Here is a 25863-nt window from a genome sequence, read left to right on the forward strand (position 1 = left end):
TTTTTAACATGTCATTACACTTTTTTCTAAATTGTACATTTGTTACCAGATGTACGCATTGCCTATCAAACAATGAAAGCATCACACCTACTATAAAATAAAAATCAAGGTGATTACTTAACTATCAAGACACATTACCCAGGAAATGTCCTCAGTTATTTGGAGAACATGAAGATTCCTTGGGACAAATTATCCCTATGGACTAAAAAACACGCCATTTAAATAGCTTACTGCTTTACACAGAACAGAGACTCAACAGATTCATGATCTAAAATTACCAAAGGCCTAATACCTCGATTGTGTCTTCTAAATACTTGATTGTGTCCTGGCAACTGTCAGCATAAATTAACACTTAAAAAAAGAAACCTCCCTCACAATCTCAAATCATTGCACTGATGGTTAAGAATGATGAAGGAAAGAGGAGGGAAGAGGAGGACACACCCTTCCAGGGCACTAATTGTAAATAATACAACTTTCACCTACAGTGTTTGCTGTTTTGTTTTGCATTTTAACAAAATGGCAGTGCACAGCATATAGAGTAGTATTGTTTCGTGAAGCTTATCATACACACCTCCTCTCCCTACAGTTGGTGTATCTGTCTCTCTCCTTCCCTTCCTTCCTCTGGCACACAATATGAATAGCTGTTACTTTTTAAAACTTTTTAAAAGTCTCTCTTGAAGTTGTTACAATATTGCTCCTGTTTTCTGTTTTGGTTTTTTAGCCCAGAGGCATGTGGGAGCAAACCCATACCCCCTACATTGGAAGACACAGTCTTAAACACTGGACCGCCAAGGAATTCCATTAAAACTTTTGTTTTATATACAAACTCACATTCTGGCCATGATAATAAAATATATTTCTTAGTTAAAAAAATAAAAAAGACATCTTAACATATGAGTCTATGTAGAACATTAAGGTAAGTATCTCATGAGTTAGTTTTCTTCTTTGTCTTCAACATTATACATAATGAAGAGATATATACAAATTAAATATCACAGAGTCTGTGGCTTTACTGTTTTTCATGAGTTTTTAATATAACACAAAAAAATACTCACTATGGAGAGTAGTTTGGTATGAAGGCAGATTTACTTTGACTCTATTCCAGGGGGTTGAGTTTTTAGAATACCAAGAGTATATGATAGTCTCTTCTTGAAGATGCTGTAATATGCATGTGCTCCCAAAAACTGTTACCCAACTGTATTAACTTCCTCAAAAACGGAAACAGTTTTTATAAAGCTCACCTTGGCCCTTGTATTTTCTAGGGGATAATCAGTAATTCAAAAAAAGAAGTCAACCTAGAAGAGTTATACTTTTTTTCTAAATTCCTTCTTTATCTGCTAGGAGGAAACTACTATTTCCATTCTTTAGTAGTTCTGGTAGACTCTAAGTATTTTCAACAATGTAATAGACACAAATTTTCCCCACAATCAAACTCTTCATTTCTCATGGTGGGCACTTCACAAAGGAAAATGAAAGAAAGAATGACCAACACCTTCAATCAGTTTTCAACAAAATGAAAAGCAGAATTCATGTTTCACGACAGAACCATCAGTAAATCCATAACCCAGGGGACTCATAAATAAGCTATACCTGTTCTCTCCCAACTACAGCTATGAAATATTGTTTCTCCTAAAATCCACAAAACTTTCACTTACAGCCATCTGATAATTCAAAGGAATTCAGTGACCCTCTATAACTTTGTCCTTCTTCACTATATTAATACATAAAGAATTTCCTTAAAGTTCTATATTTAAATGGTATGTAGGGGGAAAAAATGGTAAGGAGGGTGAGAAAGACAAGCCTCATAAATTGGCCATATTAGAAATAACAGAACAGATTTTGAGATGGGGGGGGGCAAGGACAGAAACCTGTGAAATCATTTTACATTTTATAGGTAAAGAAAATGAAGCAAGGAAAGCAAGGAAAGATGTGAAGTTCATATTATAAACAGTATTTTACCCTAGAATGACCAATTCCAACAAATCTTTAGCTTAATACATACATAGCATATATATATATAATCAGAACAGATCAGGATGTTTAAGAGTTTAAATGAATGCATGTATTCTGAATACAGCACACAAGTTAAGGGAAGTCAGAAATGGCCTATGTATCCTTTAGGGATGACAGAATTCCAATAAGTAACCTGATTCCCTGGTACAGTTCTTTAGGACAGTCTATGCCAGATGGATCACTGCTCTGGCCCAGTATGGCATTTTTTACTTAGAAGACTAATTAAATGCACTATTAGCTAAAGTTTATAGAGATAAGAAAGTGTGTATATGCCAACATCCTGTTTTCAACTTGGTAGTTTCATAAAAGGACTACTGCCCATTTGAGGATTGCTGGTCCACTAAACCTGTTCATGACAGAAGAATAAATCTCAAAGTAAAGGAGTGGAACAGCAGCAGACTATATATATATAACATCAACTGCATTTAGACAAAAACCCATTGTATACAGCCTGCACTGAACCAAAAATTTAAAAAAAAATCATAAAGAAATGAGTTCTCAAATTTAGATTTATATTCTAGGAAAGATTAGATTAGGATAAGGACAAAAGGCATAGTATATTCAATATTAAAAATGTAATACTTAAAGAGAACAAAAGTCACTTTTAATTTCATGGACATTTACCTTACATTAAGTATTTCTCTAGTACCAACTCATATTTAGACTTCTACAAGAGTATGTGTGTGAAAGGGCACTTGGTCTACTCAATTTCGCAAAAATTACAGCCTCCCATTTAGTCCCAAAGGTACAAGTGAACAAAATAACATTATTATAAAGTGCTGTTTTAGTAGCATAGAAAAGTCTGTAGAACAGACAGACTCATACTAAAGGAATAATTAACAAGAGTTTTGGTTCATGAAGAAATACTCTAGCTTGGGTGACATCATGGTAGCCACGAGAGTATGTCTTCATGATTTCCCCCCAAATCAAGCTGGATATGCCCCAAGTTAAATAACAGTTCCTATTTATTACTCCTAGACATCACTTTTAAGCTTTAAAATAGAAGCATATAAGTTAATTTAAAATACAAACTGGTCCAAGGGCTTAAAACTTAATTGTTTAAAGAAAGCATTGATTCTAACTTATAAAAAAAACAAACAAAACCTCAATGACTTTCCTAAAGTAAAAGAGGAGTTTCATCATTTTCAACCTATCAACTTATAATGTGCATGTCCCCCTCATTCCTTCCATATATATGTTTGTCTCTGTCCCTCCCTCTCCCAGGGCTGTGTGTATGTGAGAGAGAGAGAGAGAGAGAGAGAGAGAGAGAGAGAGAGAGAAAGGAGGTATTATTTCCTCCCTTCTCAATCTTGGCCATGCTATGTCCCCTCTCCTTCTTGCTAACAGCTCTTACACTCAATTACTGGCTTCCAAGCACTGATACTCAGAAAGAAAACACATTATCAGACTGTAGCCTGTGGCAAATTAGAAAAATAGCCACAAAATGAAAAAAGGAAAAAAAATCAATTAGTTGAAAACAGACAAAATTAAAGCCATAAATTGTCACTTCCTTTAAAATGCCTAAATACACAGATATATAATACAAACTACTTTAATAAACTTAGTAGAGTTACTCTAACAGATTTATTTACAGGAGTTTGAGCGAAATTTGTTGGGGGAAGGTTATTAAAAGAGTTAATTTAAGGACCTCCCTGGTGGTTCAATGGCTAAGACTCCACGCTTCCAATGCAGGCTCAGGTTTGATCCCTAGTCAGGGAACTAGATCCCACATGTCACAGCTGAGTTCGCATGTTGGAACTAAGACACAGTGCAGCCAAATAAATAAATATTAAAAAAAAAAAAAGTTAGTTTAGTACAGCAGTTATGAGCACAGGCTTTGGAGTCAACTTTGAGTCCATGTCCCAGCTCTACAATGACGGACTGTGTGATCTTAGCCCGCTCACTTACTGGCTCCCCTTATTGCCTCATTTCTAATGTTGTAAGGATGGCCTGTGATAATGCTTATAAGACAAATTTGCATGGTACCTAGAACACAGTGAGAGCTCAGCACACATTACATGTAAAACACTAGATGCATTCAATGCTTATCACTATGTTTGTCTGCCTAGCATCTGAACTCCCTTATAAGCTTGGGAACTTCCCCACTTTATGATTTTAGGAAGTCAAAGAGTTTCCCACATCTTAAATTTAAGAACCTCACACCATTTTATGATTTCAAAAGGTTAAGACACATTTCCACATGTCCTGTATAGCCAGGACATAGGCTCCGCCAAACAAAAAAAGCCCAGCTCAGAGTAGAAATGGGCAACTAACGAGAGGAGAAGAGACCAGAAGGAACTCTCTCTGATACTGATGGTGGAGCAACTGCAGGAAGGTCAAGTCCAGGGCAGAGGCAGCAGCACCTGGAGGTAACCAGTGCTGGCAGTGTCAGTGGGGCGGGCTGCGGCGTCTGTCAGTCTGTCTCTAGACGGTATGGGCACCCTCATGGGAATCATTGTGCAATGTGATTTCGGGCATTGTTTCTGGCTGCTTAGTCCTGAATCTGGTTCTCTAACTCTCAAAACAATTTGATGAGCCACTGAGCTCTATCCAATAGCCTTTTAAAATTCACAATATGCTTTAATTGGTTTTTACTGCCACCAAAAATTCTGACTTAAACAATCCATTCTCACCTGCCCCAATCTCACAGGGGGAGAAAAGACTGCTTTTAATCTCTCCAAAGAAATATAAAAGTAATGTACACTTTCAACCAATGGATTTATCCTGTAAGGTCTTGAAAATCTTAGCTTTATAAATTTTGGATAATTCCCCTAATTTGGAATATGAGAAATGTCTAATCTATTTTAGATTTACTTCCAAGGAACACAGTCAAGGAGAAGTAATGACACTGGAAAATAGCTATATGCAAAGGAGTAAGCACCACCACGGTAAACAGAAACTACCCCAACTCGCCTGAGGCCAACCATGCTGTGCCCCAAGAGCTTTCCTGCCAGTAGATCTCTCCCTGGGGCCCTGGAACCCAGGGAGGCCCTCCTCCTCCTAAGGGTTATTCTAAAGACCAAATGTTTCAATTACCATCAAGAGGTCTTAAATACTCCTATTTGTCTTATCAAATAACTCAGCAAAACATCTGTATAATACAACCACTTAATTCCCCGTTGAAATAGTGCAGAGTCAGTCAGTGCCTGATTGCCACAGGCTAATTTTTCAGTACATAAAATAATCCTTTCCCTCTGCCAGATTTCTCTGCCTGGCCATTTTGTAGTTCACTAATGCTCTTCCCATTGTTTAGAATGTTAAGCCCGAATCTGTTAATTTTACTATATGTCGAAATAAATGTAATATAAAGATTGTGGGGATTAAGAAAATAGGGGTCTAAATTTTTTTTTTTTCATCCCAGGAACCTGCTACCATATAGAGTCAGAACTATGTTTTAATGAATAAAAGAGCAATCTAAACAAAAGAGCAATCTTTAAAAAGTGATAGTTTTTTCGGACTAAAAATCTGGAAAAAAGAATCAAGCATTTGGAAATGTACACTGACATCTAACCTATACTTAAAGCATATTAAAAACTCAGCAGAAAAAAACTGAATTTTGAAAGAGATTTGTGAAAGAAAAAAAAAGGCCACAGAATTTTAGGGCTCATGATAGTTAGAGCTATGTTACAGGACAAAAGCTGTTGTGACCCCGAGAGTTAAGTTACTCAAGGAACCGATTTTTTGATTCCTAGCTGAGTGATGTCATTAAAACAGCTTGCCCTCCAAACAGTCAAAATAAAGTTAACTGCACACCACACGGTATTAATTCTTGGATTTAAAATAACAAAAAAATACTAAATCCAAGGCAAGCAATTTTAAAACTCAACTTTTAATACTCTTTAATAAAAAGTTTTATGATAATTTATAATACCCTGGACTTATCAGTGTAGAAAAAAATCATCAAGCAAAGTAAAAACTTTTCATAGTATCCATAACTCGCAAGAAGTGTAAAAATCAGTTTTGCCTATGTGCTGAGGGATGTTTCATTAATCACCAGTAATAATTTATTGGTTGTTATTTCCTGGCTGCTATTAGAACATAACTTACACTAAATACCATGAATTTAAATTTATGCTATTTAACAGTAACAAAAAAACTTGTTTTTTTCTGGTCATAATCTACCTGCCCTAAAAGACACCATAATCCCTTATGGAAAAGTTTCTTTGTATTTGGTCATATTAAAGGTAGCAGAGATCAAATTGCCAACATCCACGAGAAACACTGGGCTGGATGAAGCACAAGCTGGAATCAAGATTGCCGGGAGAAACATCAATAACCTCAGATATGCAGATGACACCCCCTTTATGGAAGAAAGTGAAGAAGAACTAAAGAGCCTCTTGATGAAAGTGAAAGAGGAGAGTGAAAAAGTTGGCTTAAAGCTCAATATTCAGAAAACTAAGATCATGGCATCCAGTCCCATCACTTCATGGCAAAAGCATGCAAAGACGGGCTCAATAAAGGACAGAAATAGTATGGACATGACAGAAGCAGAAGATATTAAGAAGAGGTGGCAAGAATACACAAAGAACTGTACAAAAAAGATCTTCATGACCCAGCTAATCATGAAGCTAACATACTCCCCATCAAAACAAGTGGCAAGAACAAAAAATACCCAAAAGAGAACAAAGAGAGAATATATGTATAAAGAGACAAGGTTTACAGCAAAACGGCAAACCTAAGACACATACTGCTATTTCCCCCTTCTTCAAAATTGGCTGACACATGTAACAGGTGACAGCTCTGCAGAAGTTACCAAAAGCCACAGAAACCTCTAGATGGCTATTAGAAAGCAATGGATGTTATCAGATCAAGCAAAATATTGCCATTTCTGGGTTAAACTGACAGGAGGCAGGTTACAGAGAAAAACTATTAAGGAGGGAAAAACAACAGTAGACTTACAAAGATTTGCTGAGCTTCTTATTTTACTTTTAAGGTGACACACAGTTTCGTGTGGGTTCCCCCAGTGGCTCAGCAGTAAAGAATCCGCCTTCAATGCAACAGGCACGGGAGATGGAGGTTCGACCCCGGGGCCAGGAAGATCCTCTGGAGGAGGGCATGGCAACCCACTCCAGTATTCTCGCTTGGAGAATCCCATGGACAGAGGAGCCTGGCGGGTTACCGTCCACAGTGTCACAAAGAGCTGGACATGGCCAAAGCAACTGAGCACTGAGCACATACGCAGTTCTGTTTAGTCCTCACGACAAACGTGTGCGTGAGCCACCCAGTCGTGTCCCAGCTCTGAGACCCCATGGGCGAGGGCCCACCAGGCTCCTCTGTCCATATGGAGTTTCCCAGGCAAGAACACTGGAGTGGGCTGCCATTCCCTTCTCCAGGGGATCTTCCCAACCAGGGATCGAACTCAGATCTCCCGGCATTACAAAACACAAGTTTACAGAACTTTAAAGAACCACCATGACAGAGTCATAATACATACAATCAGCGTGGAACTGGGGCTCTAACGTGGACCTGAGCACTTTATCACTCCCTTTAATGTATTGAGCAATTCAACTGACCTAACCCTCTATCCATCCTCCCATGTAAATCCACCAGATTTTTTTTTTAAATAAAAGTTTAATTATATAAGCAACAGCATGCCTCTAATTGAAAGTCTGGAAAATATAATGGATGTACCAAAAGTCGTATCTTTTTTTATTGCTTTTATAATTAGTATTTTAATGAACACCTTGTACATAAATCTCTGCACAGTTTTATTCCACATTTATAAAGCATTATAAGTGGAATTCTGGGTCAAATAGTGGGAATACAGTTTGCCAGAACATCTGACTTTAATATTGTGGAACTGAGGAAGAGATTATGGTTCCTTAAGAAAAACAGCTACGCCTTATTCTCCCGTTATCCACAATGCCTAGGCACATGAGCAAGTGTTCTCATGACTGCTGAATGGAGGTTTCTCTCCCCTTAGTACACAGTCTCTGAAGAGAGAAATAAACAGAGTTGGCTCTCAAATTAGAAGACAACTGTGCCAAATATCAAATTCATTAGTGGGCTGCATAAAACTCTTTTTAGGGAGAAAAGAATATGAACATTAACATTGTCATTCAATATATTTCCATGTGTTTAAAAGACTTTGGCATCTTATAGTATATTTTTAAAATACAGTATTTTAGCAGATATACAGCATATACTGAAGACTGTTTCCCCCAGTTTACCTATATGTCTTAATCTGCTATTGTCCATGGAAATCATTTCAGAACATGTAGAAAATTCAGAGAGCTGTATATTTTAATAATAACTAGATTTCTTTTACTTTGATTTTCTGTCAAAAATCATTATCGATTTTCATTAAGTTCTAACGATATTATAGCAGGCAATGTCCCCAGAAAACCGAAAAAGACTGACTACAAAACAACGTGCCAGCAGGCATTGAACTAGCACTTTAGATGTATTAATTTAAACTTTACATTACATTATATTATTATTACTATTACTTCTATTTCATAGGTAAACTCAAACAGAGAAAGATTAAAGTTGCTTGTTTTGGGACTTCTGGTCCAGTGGTTAAGACTCTGTTTCCACTGAAGGGGGCACACTTACTTCCACTTATTTCCTGGCTGGGAAATAAGATCCCATATGCCATGCAAGCGTGGCCAAAAAAATAAAGAAACTTGCTTTTTTTTTTTAATCTAGGTATTCTGGCCACTTTTTTTGATCCTAAGTATTCTGGCCATTACTTTGCCAACAAAGGTCCATATAGTCAAAGCTGTAGTTTTCCCAGTAGTCAAGTATGGATGTGAGAGCCGGACCACAAAGAAGGTTGAACGCCAAAGAATTGATGCTTTTGAACTGTGGTGTTGGAGAAGAGTGTTAAGAGTCCCTTGGACTGCAAGGAGATCCAACCAGTCAATCCTAAAGGAAATCAGTCCTGAATATACACTGGAAGGACTGATGCTGAAGCTGAAGCTTCAATACTTTGACCACCTGATGCAAAGAGCCAGCTCATTAGAAATCAGACCCTGATGCTGCCTGAGAGGGAAGGCAGGAGAAGGGGACAACAGAGGATGAGATGGTTGAATGGCATCACTGACTGAATGGACATGAGTTTGAGCAAGCTCCAGAAGATACTGAAGGATAGGGAAGCTGGCATGCTGCAGTACATAGGGTCACATAGTCGGACACAACTGAGACAGTGAACAACAAATTCTGGCCACACTTCTCATCAGTACACAAAATTGACTCTCAATATCAAGCAAAAAGCATTGAATACCTTTCCATGAACACTGGTGGTACAGGGCAGGATGACAGTATGCTTTCCAGAAAACAGGAAATTCAACCAATCCAAATGGACTATTTATTCATTAGGTAAAGAGTTATTTATTATAGATCAAAAACTGTATCAAAATACGGGAGCATTCTCCAAACCTTGAGAAATACAAGGTCTAAAAAGTTGGAGAAAGATCAATGTAACGTAGATTTCTAGTTAGACACATCTAACCTAGTTAGACTAAAACAGAATTATTCACAAGTATCAGGGCATAGAAGGAGTAATTAGTTCTGCCTAGGGCATTCAGAGAAGTAGAGAGGAGGAAATACCTCAACTACACGTTGAGTAACAGACTTCTAAGGGAATTTGTAAGTAACAGTCTGTCTCCCAAAATCACTCCCCACAGAAGGGTTAGGTTCTCACTGCTATGAAAACTGCTGCAGCAGCAGAGAACATGTCTCAGCACAAAAGAACCATCTTGTGTTGGCTGGAGGAGAGTATGGGGTTGCAACAGGTACAAGTGATCAAACCCCTGTCAACACTATGGGAACCACCAATAAGAAGGAGCCTATCTATCAAGCTTAATTTTATAGTCAACATAGCTACAAAACTGCCTTTATTTAACATACTTGTACTTAAATTCCTAATTTTAGAAAAACCTAAATTTTAAAACTAGTGAGGAATTGGGGGTGGGAGGAGCAGACCTTCAGTTAAGCATGACTGGCCTTGACTCCTTCCTGAAACCTCATCTTAAAAAGTTAAAGGACATTTTAGAAATATAAAATCCATAAGGATATGAGAATGGGGAAGGACACAATAGCAAATAAGAGAAGTGAACAATATTCTGGATGCTAGAAATGGGGCAGTGGGGGAGAGGTAACTAAACTAACTAACTAGACCAAAAAAGGTGAAGTCTAAACCTGAAAGGAAGAAGTCATCAAGCTGATAAACACAAAAAGTAGAATAATGGTCACCAGGGCCTAAGGGTGGGGGTGGGGGTGGGGAGTTAATGAGCATTTCTGGGTTAATAGGTACAGAGTTTCAGTTAGGGATGATATAAAAGCTCTAGAGATTAAGGGGAAAACACTTAATGCCACTGAACTATACACTTTAAATGGTAAATTTTGTTATGTGTATTTTACCATATTACCACAATTTTTTAAAAAAAGCAGCAGCAAGATGACTCATTCTGGAGAGATTCAGGTATTGAAATCATGATGAAGACAAAAATGCAGGGTGCGGCTGGAAACTAGATGACTGGTTGAAAGTTAAGTGGCCTCACCCCAAAACCGATCTTCTCACCATCCCTGGTGAGGGTGGACCACAGACACTGATCTTTGGAAAACAGGTCAAAACTGAATGCTAGATGAAACAATTACTGAAAAACAGGAGAATTACTTGAAAGTCTGCATTCTACATAGGCAGAAGGTTGTCTCCAAGAAGAAAAAGGAAGTAACAGATTATCTGATTATCCAATGTATCCAACCATATTATAGTATATATTTGTCAGAGAATTGCAAATGAATTAGGAGGCACAAACTACATAAAATTTCAAACTCAGATAATTATTTGAGAAAACATAGGTAGGATAAGAAAATACGATCACAGTGAATCTTGTGACACAGCTGCAAAAAATTTTGCATAGTCATAAAAATTTAAATACTAAATAAAGAATTTACCTGCCCCCAAACCTGATATCCTATAAAAGGAAGAATAGAGAAGGAGAAATATGTATAAACGTTTGCAGGCAGCAGAGAGATTAAGATGACTAATCCTCAATTTTCTTAGAAGGAAGTGAGTAGTTACTGTCTAAAATAAATAGCCAACAAAAAGTAGAACTGACTTGGAAAAATAAAGGCACAAGAGAACAAACAACTGAAAGAACTGAAATCGACTGCCCCTAAAGGCTAGGAACTGGATGTGAGATGAGAAGAGATGATGCCCTGTTTTTTATAAGCCTTGAATTTTTAAAACTATATATGTACAAATATCATTCCAATTTTAAAATAAAAGTTCAGAGAGGCAAAACAAAATTGTAATGATGTTATTAAAAAGATCTAAAATGGTCTATATTGACTATACACCTTTTTCTTTTCAAACTACTGTGTTAGCTTTCTGTAATTCTTAGAATTTTCAGTCACACTGAGGTCAACCATGCTACTTGCTGCTCTGCCTTTCAACGCTGCTGGGCATCACCAAAATAAGGCTCCAGCAGGAGGAAATAGTGCTGAAAATGCTGCCTCTGATCAGCATGCTAACCCACCAGGCAAGAACAGAGTGGTGGTGAAAAATCCTGATGCCAGGATGACCAGGTGGAAGAGGAGGAGGAGAACAAGGAGGAAGACAACATAGGCGGGGAAGACATAACTGATGCCACGTGAACTGAAATGCCTTAAAACGGGACCAAGCAACAAAGAGTTTTTACATGGGAAAGAATGCTAAGGCTAGAGAGATCACTAGAGTTTCCAGAACATGTCATCTGGGTGGTGTCTTTAAATACACAGTTCATTCTTGTTTATGCATTTTGCCCTGACCACACTGGTCATTTCTCCCTTGTTCGTTTGGGATTTGAAGAACACATCCAAGCATCTCATTTTGAAGGCCTGATGACAACCATAACTGGGTATACACTTTTAGTGATAAAATTGATACTTTATCATGGCCTGGCAACTCCTGTTAAGTTTCATAGGTCTCGTCACTTGCTGGGAGTCAGTTATACTGCTGTTAAGGTCTCTTTGATATCAGTGGCAGAAACGAGTGTTCCGTCTCATCTGTGGCTGGTGGCTGGGTATCTGTTCCCTGGAAATGTCTGATGCTACTCTGAAAGCTCATGTTTTTGCATTAACTAGTGGGGGAGGTGTCTCTTTCCTGGTTTGCCTCCTTCATTCTGTGGCTGAGACAGGTACTTCAACCTGGTGTATTTTGGTTTCTAAAGAATCTGAATGAAGAATCCCCACAGAGTCATGCTCTACAGTGATGCTCAGTGAGTGTACTGTCCCATGAGCTGCTTCTGCTTCAGGCCGCCTTACCAGCGTTACTTGAACAGGGACAGATGCAGCAGTGGCTGGAGGGGACTGTGCCAGCAGAGACTGGTACTGTGAGAAGCTTGCTGGATCTTCATTCCTACTTGTTGGAACCAGGAAGAAAATGAGAACTGTGCAAACCAACCAGTGAACAATAACCAGCGTGTCTGATGTAGCAACACTACTCCTGTGTTGGGCGAAGGTGTGAGTGCAGCCCACCAAGCCATACTTCAGCAGGGAGGGTCTGCTAGCTTTCAGCCTTGCACAGGCCTTCAATTTTTCCACTCGGACATTTTTGTTGATTGTCTTCATATGTAATAACCTTACTGATCACCAGCCTCATCTGCCTTACTCTACCAGTATTTGCTGGGCATCAGTTAATGTCATTTTGGACGGGGACTGCCAAAATTCATGAGCTCTACACAGCTGCTTATGATTTCTACATTTGCTAGCTAACCATAAGGGCTGGGATGGTGCTGGCAGCATAGAGGCCACAAAGATGCACAGTGACCTTCAGAAGGGTAAATGGTAGTCCTGAAGACTTTGATACTTGCAGGGTTGCTGGCTGGAGTTGTCCTTCTTCTTCTGGGGTTCCTGTTTGAGCTGGTTATCGCTGCTCACCCAAGGGTTCCCTCAGCTCAAACGCCTCATTTTTTCCCACCACAGGACCAGGCCCTTGGAATCCTGCCTACCAAAATCACTGCAGCTGTAACACTGACGGGTCCTCAATGGTGCTTGAAAACTGTAATTGAGCAGGCTTAGGCAAACGGCACCCAGAGCTCTGACCTTCACTGTAACTGGCAGTGCCAGTGATCTCTACGCTCTTGCTTTCCCTATGTATACTTTACATCTGGCAGTGCTCCTTTACTAGGCGTGACTGCAGAAATGCAAAACTTGGTCTACTGGCCAATTTACCCGTTTTTACTGATGGTCATGGTGCTGATAGGAATCCTGTCCTTCTAGATCTGCCAGCTGAAGTCCCTTTGTGCGTGTGCACGCTCAGTTGCTCAGTCATGCCCGACTCTGAAACCCCATGAACTGTAGCCCGCCAAGCGCCTGTGTCCATGGGATTCTCCAGGCAAGAATACCGGAGTGGGTTGCCATCTCCTCCTCCAGGGAATCTTTCCGACCCAGGGATCAAACCCGCATCTCCTACAGTTCCTATACTGGCAGGCGATTCTTTACCACTGAGCCCGCCGGGAAGCCCTTATGTGCCTTTATGAACATGTTTAAAATGACAAGTACCCTGTAGGCCAACACCTTGTGAACTATGAACAGAAATCTGGCAAACAAGGCACCTCCACAGCTATCCCAAGAACACAGTGGTTGTATTAACTGCCCTGACCTTCCCCTTGTGTTTATGTGCCCTTTTCTGTGGACTCTTCAGAGATTTCTCCCAGTGACCCCTCAGCACTGTTTTTAAGCTGCATGTGTTTGACTTCTGTCCTCAGCAGGCCGAGAGCAGCAGTGCGAGGCTCTGTAGCCCTTCCTGCATCTTCTGACCTCACCGCTGTCTGGCGTCTGTATATGTGTAAATACAAGTTCCTGGATACTTTAAAACCTTGGATTACACAGAATGTGCTTTGTACATCTTTAAACAAAATGTATATTAATTTATTAAATCTGCTTGTTACTTTTTAAAAAAACACCTTTCTTATAGCACAATTCATGAGCTGATACAGTATGCAATTCACTGGAGAAATACTCTGGGCATGTAGCAATTCTAAAGCCTGACTGTTTAAAACCACTCTATAAACACAGTATTTTATTTATTCATTTCCCCCTAAGAATATATATTTGGATATATTTATATAAAGGCTTATATTATTTGTAACTCTTGGATCAAATCCAAATTTTGACATTTCAAATGACTAACATTTGTAAGCACCAGTGATGGTAGAGCTGAACTTAAATAAAGTCTGAGTGTCAAATGATACAAATAGACAAACTGAAAGGCTACTCATGGAAAAATATATAAAAGTACTAAATATGCAAAAGAAAACAGGAAACAATCTTATCTACAAGAACTGTACAACTTGCAGCTTTTTAAAAGTCACATTCTTGTGGGCACAAATTCACCAACTAAATATAATCTAATTAACATATTCCTTCTACACAGTTGAAACAAGAACTTCATTCCAGAAAAAGAAAATACTTCAAAGCACAAGATTAAAACCATGAGCAACTGCATCAGAACCTACTGAATCTTTTTTTAATTAATAAAGTTCTTTTCATATAAAAACTATGAGACCTGGTTTGCTTTTCAGCAGTACTAAGGGGACAAAAGAGGACGAGATGGTCGGATGGCACCACCAACTCGATGGACACGAGTCTGAGCAAGCTCCAGGAGTTGGTGATGGACAGGGAGGCCTGGCGTGCTGCACTTCATGCAGTCGCCAACAGTCAGACATGAATGAGCAGCTGAACTGAACTGAACGGACTGTGCTCACCTACAGCATATAGTTGCTCAACTTCATGTGTCAACTACCTGACAAATTTACAAATACTTAAATAACTATCACGAAGGTTTAAGAGCATTAAAATCATATGTGTTATACTGTTTATACTGTGCATCCATATATTCAAACAAGAAATAAAGACAGCAACCAAAGAAAACCTCAAGCATTATTATACTCACATATCAGAGAACATGACAGAGAGAAACGCCTATAAGACAAGACTCCTTCACTCAAGGAGTCTGAGATTCAGCAGTGCAGAAGGGAATAAGAAGTGTGTGTGGCAGAGGTGCCAAGACCAAGACAGGAAAACGACTCATGAACAAACTAAATAAAAAACTAAATGACTGAGTACTAAACTACAAAATATAAAGGGTAAATTTAGAGAAAAGGAAGATAACAGGTGCCTTGACAAAAGTAGGCACTGAAATGGTCTCAAGAAGTAGAGAAGCATTTGAAAAAATAAACGAGAAAGATCAACGTCTCTGTCTCTCTTGTTCTCTCTCTCTCAATGTTACCGTATACTTAAAATTTTTAATATGAAATACCAGAGGCAAATGTATGCAAAAATCAAAAGAGTAATCTAAAAGAGAACTGGCCCAGAAAAGGGAAAATAAATGAAGTAGTAAACAGGAAAAATTATCCACAAAGGAAAAAAAAAAAAAAAAAAAAACCTTAACAACCATATATGTTGTATATCAATAAATGTTTGCATTATTTTGATTAGCTTCAACCCATTATTTGAGGGAAAATGAAAGTGTTATAATCTCATTTCCACAATAAGAGGCTGATAAAACAAGTTTAAACAACAAAACTATATGAGATTTTTGACTCCCAGCCCTATAATGTATCCATTACAATACTACACACTATTTTATGTGATAAGCATTTTTCACTGGACTGACTTCATCACCAACCTCAGTTTCTTATAACCAAAAACATTAGAATGCTACAAAAAAAAAAAAAAAAAAGCAGCAGCAGCCCATCTTAAAGTAAGTATGCTGTAATACACAAGCACCAAATGGGTATCAGTTAAGACCACAAAACTTTAACAACCAGAACGGTGGCCTTTCCAGTAAATTGGTATGTTACTATTCCAGAACTATTTCTCTAGCTAACAGGCCATTCTAATGGGAAGACAAGGGGAGGGTACTCCCCAAGCAACAAACTTCAGAGCTGCAGTCACAGTCCCATAAACAGAACTTTATCATTGTTTATCTAAACTATTTTGATTGTATGCTGATAGCTACCTAGAGACTGAAAGTCAAAGAAAAATAATAAATATAAATGAAACACTATAAAATAAACAGAATCATGAAATGCACAAGTTACTATGCCATAGAGTTATTAGTTTCAAACTTACAAGCTTTCTCAGGAATCATAGTTAATATTACTTTTTACACCTAAACTATGGAGAAGGAAATGGCAACCCACTCCAGTACTCTTGCCTGGAAAATCCCATGGATGGAGGAGCCTGGTAGGCTACAGTCCAAGGGGTCGCAAAAAATCAGACACGGCTGAGCGAATACACTTCACTCACTTCATACTTTGTCACTGGAGAAGGAAATGGCAATCCACTCCAGTATTCTTGCCTGGAGAATCCCATGGACAAAGAAGCCTGGCAGGCCATGGTCCATGGGGTCGCAGAGAGTTGGACACGACTGAAGTGACTAAGCACGCACACCTAAACTAAACTTTTCCTTAAGTTGATAATATCATATTAGTTTAAATGGTTATCCATGTTTACTAGTGTACCCAAGCCTAAATTAATATTCATCACAAACTGAAAAACACTCATTGGTCAAGCACCTGAGAGTCATGGTCCCTTACATTCTCTCTCATTTCTTTCTCTTTTCCAACATCTAAAGGCAAAAGAATCACGCTCCCATTTAGTTCAGTTCAGTCGCTCAGACGTCTCCGACTCTGCGACCCCATGAATCGCAGCACACCAGGCCTCCCTGTCCATCACCAACTCCCGGAGTTTACTCAAATTCATGCCCATGGAGTCGGTGACGCCATCCAGCCATCTCATCCTCTGTCGTCCCCTTCTCCTCCTGCCCACAATCCCTCCCAGCATCATGGTCTTTTCCAACGAGTCAATTCTTCACATCAAGTGGCCAAAGTATTGGAGTTTCAGCTTCAACATCAGTCCTTCCAATGAATACCCAGGACTGATCTCCTTTAGGATGGACTGGTTGGATCTCCTTGCAGTCCAAGGGACTCTCAAGACTCTTCTCCAACACCACAGTTCAAAAGCATCAATTCTTCGGCATTCAGCTTTCTTCACAGTCCAACTCTCACATTCATACATGACCACTGGAAAAACCATAGCCTTGACCAGACGGACCTTTGGTGGCAAAGTAATGTCTCTGCTTTTTAATATGCTATCTAGGTTGGTCATAACTTTCCTTCCAAAGAGTAAGCATCTTTTAATTTCATGGCTGCAGTCACCATCTGCAGTGATTTTGGAGCCCAAAAAAATAAAGTCTGACACTGTTTCCACTGTCTCCCCATCTATTTCACATGAGGTGATGGGACCGGATGCCATGATCTTAGTTTTCTGAATGTTAAGCTTTAAGCCAACTTTTTCACTCTCCTCTTTCACTTTTATCAAGAGGCTTTTTAGTTCCTCTTCACTCTCTACCATAAGGGTGGTGTCATCTGCATATCTGAGGTTATTAATGTTTCTCCTGGCAATCTTGATTCCAGCTTGTGCTTCTTCCAGCCCAGAGTTTCTCATGATGTACTCTGCATAGAAGTTAAATAAGCAGGGTGACAATATACAGCCTTGATGTACTCCTTTTCCTATTTGGAACCAGTCTGTTATTCCATGTCCAGTTCTAACTGCTGCTTCCTGACCTGCATACAGGTTTCTCAAGAGGCAGGTCAGGTGGTCTGGTATTACCATCTCTTTCAGAATTTTCCACAGTTTATTGTGATCCACACAGTCAAATGCTTTGGCGTAGTCAATAAAGCAGAAATAGATGTTTTTCTGGAACTCTCTTGCTTTTTCAATGATCGGGCAGATACTGGCAATTTGATCTCTGGTTCCTCTGCCATTTCTAAAACCAGCTTGAACATCTGTTAAGTTCTCGGTTCACGTATTGCTGAAGCCTGGCTTGGAGAATTTTGAGCATTACTTTACTAGCATGTGAGATGAGTGCAATTGTGTGGTAGTCTGACCATTCTTTGGGATTGCCTTTCTTTGGGATTGGAATGAAAACTGACCTTTTCCAGTCCTGTGGCCACTGCTGAGTTTTCCAGATTTGCTGGTATATTGAGTGAAGCACTTTCACAGCATCATCTTTCAGGATTTGAAATAGCTCAACTGAAATTCCATCACATCCACTAACTTTGTTCGTAGTGATGCTTCCTAAAGCCCAGCTGACTTCACATTCCAGGATGTCTGGCTCTAGGTCAGTGATCACACCACTGTGATTATCTGGTTAGTGAAGATCTTTTTTTGTACAGTTCTTCTGTGTATTCCTGCCTCCTCTTCTTAATATCTTCTGCTTCTAAAAACCCTGAGCAGCAGCCAGGTCCCACCCCCTTCCGTGGGGATCCACTACTGAATTAACTGAAAATCTGTTCAGGATACAGAAGGATGTAACTTTCTTTCAATATTTTTACCTGTGTTTTCATGCGTGACTGAGAGGAGTAAGGAAACGGAGTTCTAAATGGAGGCACGAAAGAGCCAAAACAACCTTCAGCCCTCTAAGGCAGCGGTGGCACAATATGAAAGCAATGTACCTGAAGTGGAAGGGTCATAAGCCCAACTCTGCCACCTAACATTTCTTAGTGACTGAGTTCTTTTGCTTAGCACTTCACCCTGCCATGTCCAGCCTAGCAGACGCTTTGGTAATATCCATGCTCTCAAACACCTCCACTAAACAGCCATGTATTTGTAGATGTGTTCAGTGGACCACTATTTCTACTTACCTTTAGATATATTATATGATCTTTAGCACACATCTTACTGATTACATCTTATATTAACATTTACTAGGCTCATATAAGAACCTATCACCAAGGAAATAATTGCCGTGTATATCAAAACCAAAACACAAACTGGGATCAGTGTTTTATCAGTAATATTCAGAAAATCAATAATGAATAATAACACTTACTAAAAGTACCTCATTAGCCATTCGTGAATTTATTATTTTTAATTCTCTGAAAATGTTATCAGTTCATACAGAGAACATGGTCTTTTATGTATTGTTACCAATCTATTTCAATGATTACAGATCATGCTAATCGAATATTCGACCAACAAAATGGTATATTCTAATAGGATTAGACACCATTTAATTTTAATTACATTTCACCAGTAACTGTAAAAAAAGCTATACAAATTTCTATAACTTACCAAAAATTAAATTATATATAATTTGTATACAAATTATACAAAATTAAACTATACAAAGTAAAAAAGGCTATACAAATTTCTATAACTTACCAAAAATTAAATTATATAAAGTTCTTACCAAAAATTAAACTATATATAATTTGTATACAAATTATACAAAATTAAACTATACAAAGTAACTGTAAAAAAGGCTATACAAATTTCTATAACTTACCAAAAATTAAATTAGACAAACTTCCTTGGTGGCTCAGATGATAAAGAATCCACCTGCAGTGTGGGAGACTTGGGTTCAATCCCTGGATTCGGAAGATCCCCTGGAGGAGTGCATGGCAACCCACTCCAATATTCTCGCCTGGAGAATCCCACGGACAGAGGAGCCTGGTGGGCTACAGTCCACAGGGTCGCAAAGAGTCAGACACGACTGAGCAACCGAGCCCAGCACAGCACATACAGTGTTTTACTGCTTCCCCCACAAAGTTTTATCTAAGAGCTGAAAGCAGTATTAACATTTACCAAGCAAAAGAATCTGCCTACAATGCAGAGGAGACGCAGGTTTGATCCCTGTGTCAGGAAGATCCTGGGGAGAAATCTACTCCAGTTTTCCTGCCTGGGAAATCCCATGAACAGGAGTCTGGCAGGCTACAGTCCATGGGGTCACAAAGAGTCAGACATGACTGAATGACTAAACAACAACTCCTCCTTAAATATATTTAATAAACAGTATTAATATCTTATTAAAATTATTTCCACTGAGGAATACATATCAGTACTTTCCCAAATGATCAGCATAGTTGAAACTGAAGTGCTATTCTAAATTACTGGATAAACTAGAAAGAAAACTAAAAGTTATTTATAGTATCTTGAAATATCTGGGATCAAACCAAATGTTACGAACTCAAGTAAAACAACAAAATCAAACATATTCTTTGGAGATACAGAACAAAAAAATAAGACTTCTGGAATTCTTATTAACATTAAAATAATAAACTAAATTCTGAAACAATTCCAGAAGTGTTAATGCCAGAAATGACTCTTCTCGCTGAAGATAAATTTATGCAAAATAAGTATGTCTTAAAAGCCAACTCAAACAGTGCTAAAGTGAAAATAAAAGACATCTGAATATAACTTTACTAATTTTATTAAAGCACTAGGAGAAAATCTAAGGTTAAAGTAAAAACATGAATTCAAGTAAATATGAAGGTGAAAATAAGAGAAGAAAAACTAATGAAACACTACTGGAACAGAAGGGGGAAGAGGATTCTAACTAACCAAAGATGAAAATAACAAGAAAAAAAAAAAGATAAGTAACTCATGTGCAAAAACATTTTTGGAATCTGCATTGAAAATTAATCATATAGAGCAATTACTATAAATATGAGGTCCCATCTACTGTACTAAAGCATAAAGACCTTATATCCCATTTTTCCATGCATACTCAATGAAGACTTTTCCTTCACTATAAATCCACAAAAGGTTTTTGTTGGTGCAATTTACCATGCCTATTCTCAGCCCAAGGGATATTTTTGTACCCAATCTCAAATTGGAAATGGGATGCTATCTGTCCTCAAAATGTCAAGTTATTGGCAGAAACACAGCTCCATGTCTAATAAGAACTTTTACGCTCCACTACAAGTCTTTTAAGTGGTATTCTTGTTTAGATGTAACAGAGACCTGTATATTTTAAAATATAAATAAGAACTTACGGGATACATTGCTCATTGATTTAACACATCTGAACCACCATTACCCATATCACTCCTAGCACTGAAGAAGAAAATATAGACACTGCTCTACCACTTGGCCACTTCCTGCTAGCTATTTCTGCCCAAACTCCTCTTAGGAGCCCAAAGGGAAATCTATCACCATTGCTGCAAAAGCTCACAGTCTGCGGACCACTGATAAACGTACTGAGGAGAGCTGACACAACAGAGGCGACTGCAACACCTGCTGTCAGCCACACAGTGGGGACTGCCTGCGCAGGCAGAAACTGAGGCCCACAGCCCTGCTCCCCAGCGGCTGCCTGGGACTGCCTGCGCAGGCAGGAACCTGAGGCCCACAGCCCTGCTCCCCAGCGGCTGCCTGGGACTGCCTGCGCAGGCAGGAACTGAGGCCCACAGCCCTGCTCCCCAGTGGCTGCCTGCATAATCCTGAGGGCTGCAAACACAATGGCATTTCACTCCCGTGATTAGGTTAACTTTAAGAAAGTTAACTTATCAGGAGGAATTATCCAAGTGAGCCTCAACTCACCACATAAGCCCTTTAAATTTGGGTCTAGAAATGAAAGACAATTTTTAATGCATCTCTACTGCCTATAATCACAAGAGCTGCCTACTCTACCAGCTTTTTAGGGACTTCTGTAACCTAGCTCCAATCCTACCAATACAAAAAGAAAAGAAAAAAATTATATTATTGCAGGTCAAATAGTAATGCTTTATCAGAAAGTTAAACATAAGTTTAACTACTTAAGACTCCAAACCTAGCATATTATTAATAATTCTGTTAGGCACTATTGCTCATTACTCCTAAAATTCAAGTTTTTATCACAGACTTCATTTTTTAAAGACTCCATTCTAGAGAACTACTTAGACTGTTTAGCATGCAAGCTACAGTCCAGCTGATCAATACCAGTATTGGTAAGTGCTAGACCACCAGGACAAATTAGACTGAGGATATTCAATGTACCATTTCTGCTCTAAGTTTTCACTATTTCAATGCAACTGATTTCCTTGTTTTGTAAAGTATCACCTAAAGATTCTAAGCTCTGTACCGCCTGGAAGGTATTTACTTAGCACTTATGAATGCCATTTCTTATAGTCACTTTTGCCAGGGTATATATTCTGAGATGAGAGACAAATTAGGCAAAAAGCCCCTGCTCATTACTGCTCTTCAGCTCCAAAGGAACACCTAAATGCCTAGGGGATTTAGTCCTCATAGTGTTACCAGGCAATACTGAATGAAGACCTAGAATCAACAGGCTGGTGTGGGAGAACTTTCTCAGACATGAGGATTGAAAGTTGGGTTAGCACTTAAAAGATCCTGAGAGTAAGTGATGCCTTAAATTTCGTGCTCCTGGTGCCTCCCTTCTTCACACTTACTCCTGGCCCAGAGCTCAGTCAGGAATACTGCTAAACATCCTACAGTGCATAGCAGAGTTTCCCACAACAAAGATTAAGCTTGCCCAAAGTGCTAACAGTGCTGAAGTTAAGAAATCCTGGTATAAAAGGAAGAATGCTAAATTAGAATCCTTCCTTTGTAATTTATCACCTAAATGACTTTCAGCAAATTATGTAACTTCTCTAAGTTTCCTCACATATAAAATGGATAACACGCTCATGTTGAAGGATTTAGGAGGATAAATTGAGATAGACACTTTTAGACACTTTACAAATGGTTAGTTCCCATTCTTCAGAGTGAGTACAAAAATCTTCTCTATCAAAGATGCAGCCCTGGACCTCTCAAAGATTACTCCAAAATATGAATGACACATGGTACTGTAACTGATTTATTTTCTGAATCTCCTATCAAAGTCTAAGCAACTTGAAGGCAATTCAGTTCAGTTCAGTCACTCAGTCATGTGCGACTCTTTGCGACTCAATGGACCCCAGAGTTCTTACCTTACTGGACTTGGTATACTCAGCCTCTAAAACAAAGTAAGCACTGAGTCAACATCTGCTAAATGACCAAATGGGCAAATAAGCTCTAAGTTATCTACCCAACATAATAAAGCAGTCACCGTGCTGCCCAGTGGAAAATTACCAAGGAATGTAAAAAAATATAACTCATGTCATGAAGAAGCTTTGAAGAGTAAGAGATATCTAACAACAAAACAAAATATGTAGACAGATTTAACAAATAAGTACTCAAAAAAGCACATGGGTAAAATTCACATGAACAGCTGAAGTCACAAATAAGTATTAGTGGGATGCATGAAAAATTAGAGTTAAACAGATATAATCAGGGAAAGGCCTGTGTTTAATTAGTATAATCCATCAGAGTACCTACTGCTAGTATCTTCCAAAAGGCAATGGTACAGTACACTTAAAAGAACAAGCATCAAAATGACAAGCGATATCATTTGTCATTTTAACAGTACTCAGCTAAATTTCATAATTCAGATGATGGTAGTATATTTTAACAGGTTCAAAGGTCACTTTAAGCAATTTTTAAAAACACACTAGATTTTAATAGTTTACCAAATTCCTGACATCCATAATCCATTTTAACTATTTTAAATGGTCTGAGACAGAATAAGATCAAAAAGGATCATGCTCAACTGTCTGAATATGCTGCTGAAAAGGCTAAACTCAAGCATACCCAAAGTGTGCAAATGCACAAATGTAACAATTTTTTTGAACCAAAAATTTTAGAAAAATAGTAGTTGCTATCTAAAGTTTATACAAATCTAACTGGGTTTGCAACTGTCAGCAGTTTTAAGATCCCTTTCTAAAGTAATAGTCTCCTTCTGTTTTGCTTGGTATCTTAATTTGCCTTTAGTTTCAAAACTAAGTTTGCCAACACTATTCCTCTCAAAACCTCAGGAATTCCATTACTAGTTTTAAACTAAATTAAAGGAAAATAGACCCATTCAACCCATGGCAGAAGTATGCACAAAGTGTTTGTTGATGCTCGTAAACAGACTGAGAAATTTAGACATGCCTGAAGGACAACAGCTCTATAGTCAACTTCGGTTTGCTCCACCACGGAATCAAATAGGAAGAGAATTATTGCTACCACTTCAAGTCAGACCAGCACAGACACCTTTAAACCAACTGAGATACAATACACAGAACATTCTCTTTAAATCAGAGCCTTAGTGCATGTTTCCACTTCAGGGAAGAATGGTTAGAGTACTCTTTAAGAAAGTAGACATGAAGCCAAGATGTTTCTAGAATCTCCCCCAAAAACAATGCTAAAAGTGCCCTCAATGCTGCCCCCTCGGTGGACCCTCCCCTCAAAAAAAGAACAAACCATAAATACCTGACAAAAAGATGGTTCTCTGTCTTACCACTGGAAACCTTTTCCATTTCATATCACGACTCACAAATTCTATAAATCTTCCTGACAATTACAGGCATTTTCATACTCAGCCCTCTCAGATCTCCTTCAAATCATGATTCATCTCAACTCACCTGAATCCCAGGTATCGGGATCCTGTGAAAGGTACCAGTAAAAGAGGAAAGTACTTGAAAGAAAGGGAAAGAAAATCCCATTTCCTGGCTCTCTCTCTTACTCTGTCCCAGTACTGCAGAGCAGAAACAAATGGAAGGAATAAAAGCACCTTAAGCTCACTCTATTGCTATTTCTCATTTTTTTTAAACCCTAACTCATTCATTCCTCCCCAAGCATCACCCTATCTACTTCCTACTCTCCTGTCCCAGGTCATGGAAGGCCTAGAGTTTGGGTAGACTTAGTTCCCTAAGAAAGGACAGCAACAGGATGAATGAATCTCCAGTGTTATAAAGAGTGATTCCAGTATATTGTCATATAACAGGTTACAAACATTTTTTATTGCCAGACCTAATAAGCTAAACACCCATTTTTATGACTTATGGCAGGAGGAGAAGGCTCCTAATCCCAAATTCCCTTTTTTTTTTAACTCCCCATTTCCTCCACCCCCAGCCTCTCAGTTTAGTTCAGTCACTCAGTCGTATCTGACTCTTTGCGACCCCATGAACTGCAGCACACCAGGCCTCCCTGTCCATCGCCTTTAGCCCCCAGCCTCTAGCCAGTCTTTTTTAAAAAATTCATTTACAAGATAAGAGATAAAAGTCAGTGACTGCTAATAATTTATACCAATACACTTTTGACAAAGGAAACACGTGAACGCTAGCAGTTTCTGAAACATAAGTGTACTATGCTTCAGTTCAGTCGCTCAGTCATGTCCGACTCTTTGCGACCCCATGAATTGCAGCACACCAGGCCTCCCTGTCCATCACCAACTCCCGGAGTTTACCCAAACTCATGTCCATTGAGTCAGTGATGCCATCCAACCATCTCATCATCTGTCATCCCCTTCTCTTCCTGCCCTCAATCTTTCCCAGCATCAGGGTCTTTTCCAATGAGTCAGCTCTTCACATCAGGTGGCCAAAGTATTGGAGTTTCAGCTTCAACACTAGCCCTTCCAATGAACACCCAGGACTGATCTCCTTTAGGATGGACTGGTTTGATCTCCTTGCAGTCCAAGGGACTCTTAACAAAGTCTTCTCCAACACCACAGTTCAAAAGCATCAATTCTTCAGTGCTCAGCTTTCTTTATAGTCCAACTCTCACATCCATACATGATTACTGGAAAAACTATAGCTTTACTAGACGGACCTTTGTTGGTAATGTTACGTTTCTGCTCTTTAATATGATGTCTAGGTTGGTCAAAACTTCTCTTCTAAGGAGCAAGCATCTTTTAATTTCATGGCTGCAGTCACCATCTGCAGTGATTTTGGAGCCCCCCAAAAATAAAGTCTGTCACTGTTTCTACTGTTTCTCCATCTATTTGCCATGAAGGTATGGGACCAGATGCCATAATCTTAGTTTTCTGAATGTTGATTTTTAAGCCCACTTTTTCACTCTCCTCTTATTTTCATCAAGAGGCTCTTTAGTTCTTCTTTGCTTTCAGCCATAAGGGTGGAGTCATCTTCATATCTGTGGTTATTGATATTTCTCCCGGCAATCCTGATTCCAGCCTGTGCTTCACCCAGCCCAACATTTCTCATGATGTACTCTGCATATAAGTTAAATAAGCAGGGTGACAACATATACAGCCTTGACGGCCTCCTTTCCCTATTT

At 38.8% G+C, this 25863-nt stretch overlaps 1 protein-coding gene and 1 pseudogene across 4 annotated transcripts in view; one reads left to right on the plus strand and one right to left on the minus strand.

Annotated features, from left to right (window-relative positions):
• The window catches only part of FRS2 (fibroblast growth factor receptor substrate 2), a 101725-nt gene that overhangs the window by 53507 nt on the left and 22355 nt on the right, over positions 1 to 25863 (minus strand). The window lies entirely within an intron of this gene.
• On the plus strand, positions 11390 to 13593 carry LOC110143051 (E3 ubiquitin-protein ligase MARCHF6 pseudogene; annotated as a pseudogene).

This window comes from Odocoileus virginianus, chromosome 24, assembly GCF_023699985.2.
Source record: "Odocoileus virginianus isolate 20LAN1187 ecotype Illinois chromosome 24, Ovbor_1.2, whole genome shotgun sequence".
Lineage (NCBI taxonomy): Eukaryota > Metazoa > Chordata > Mammalia > Artiodactyla > Cervidae > Odocoileus > Odocoileus virginianus.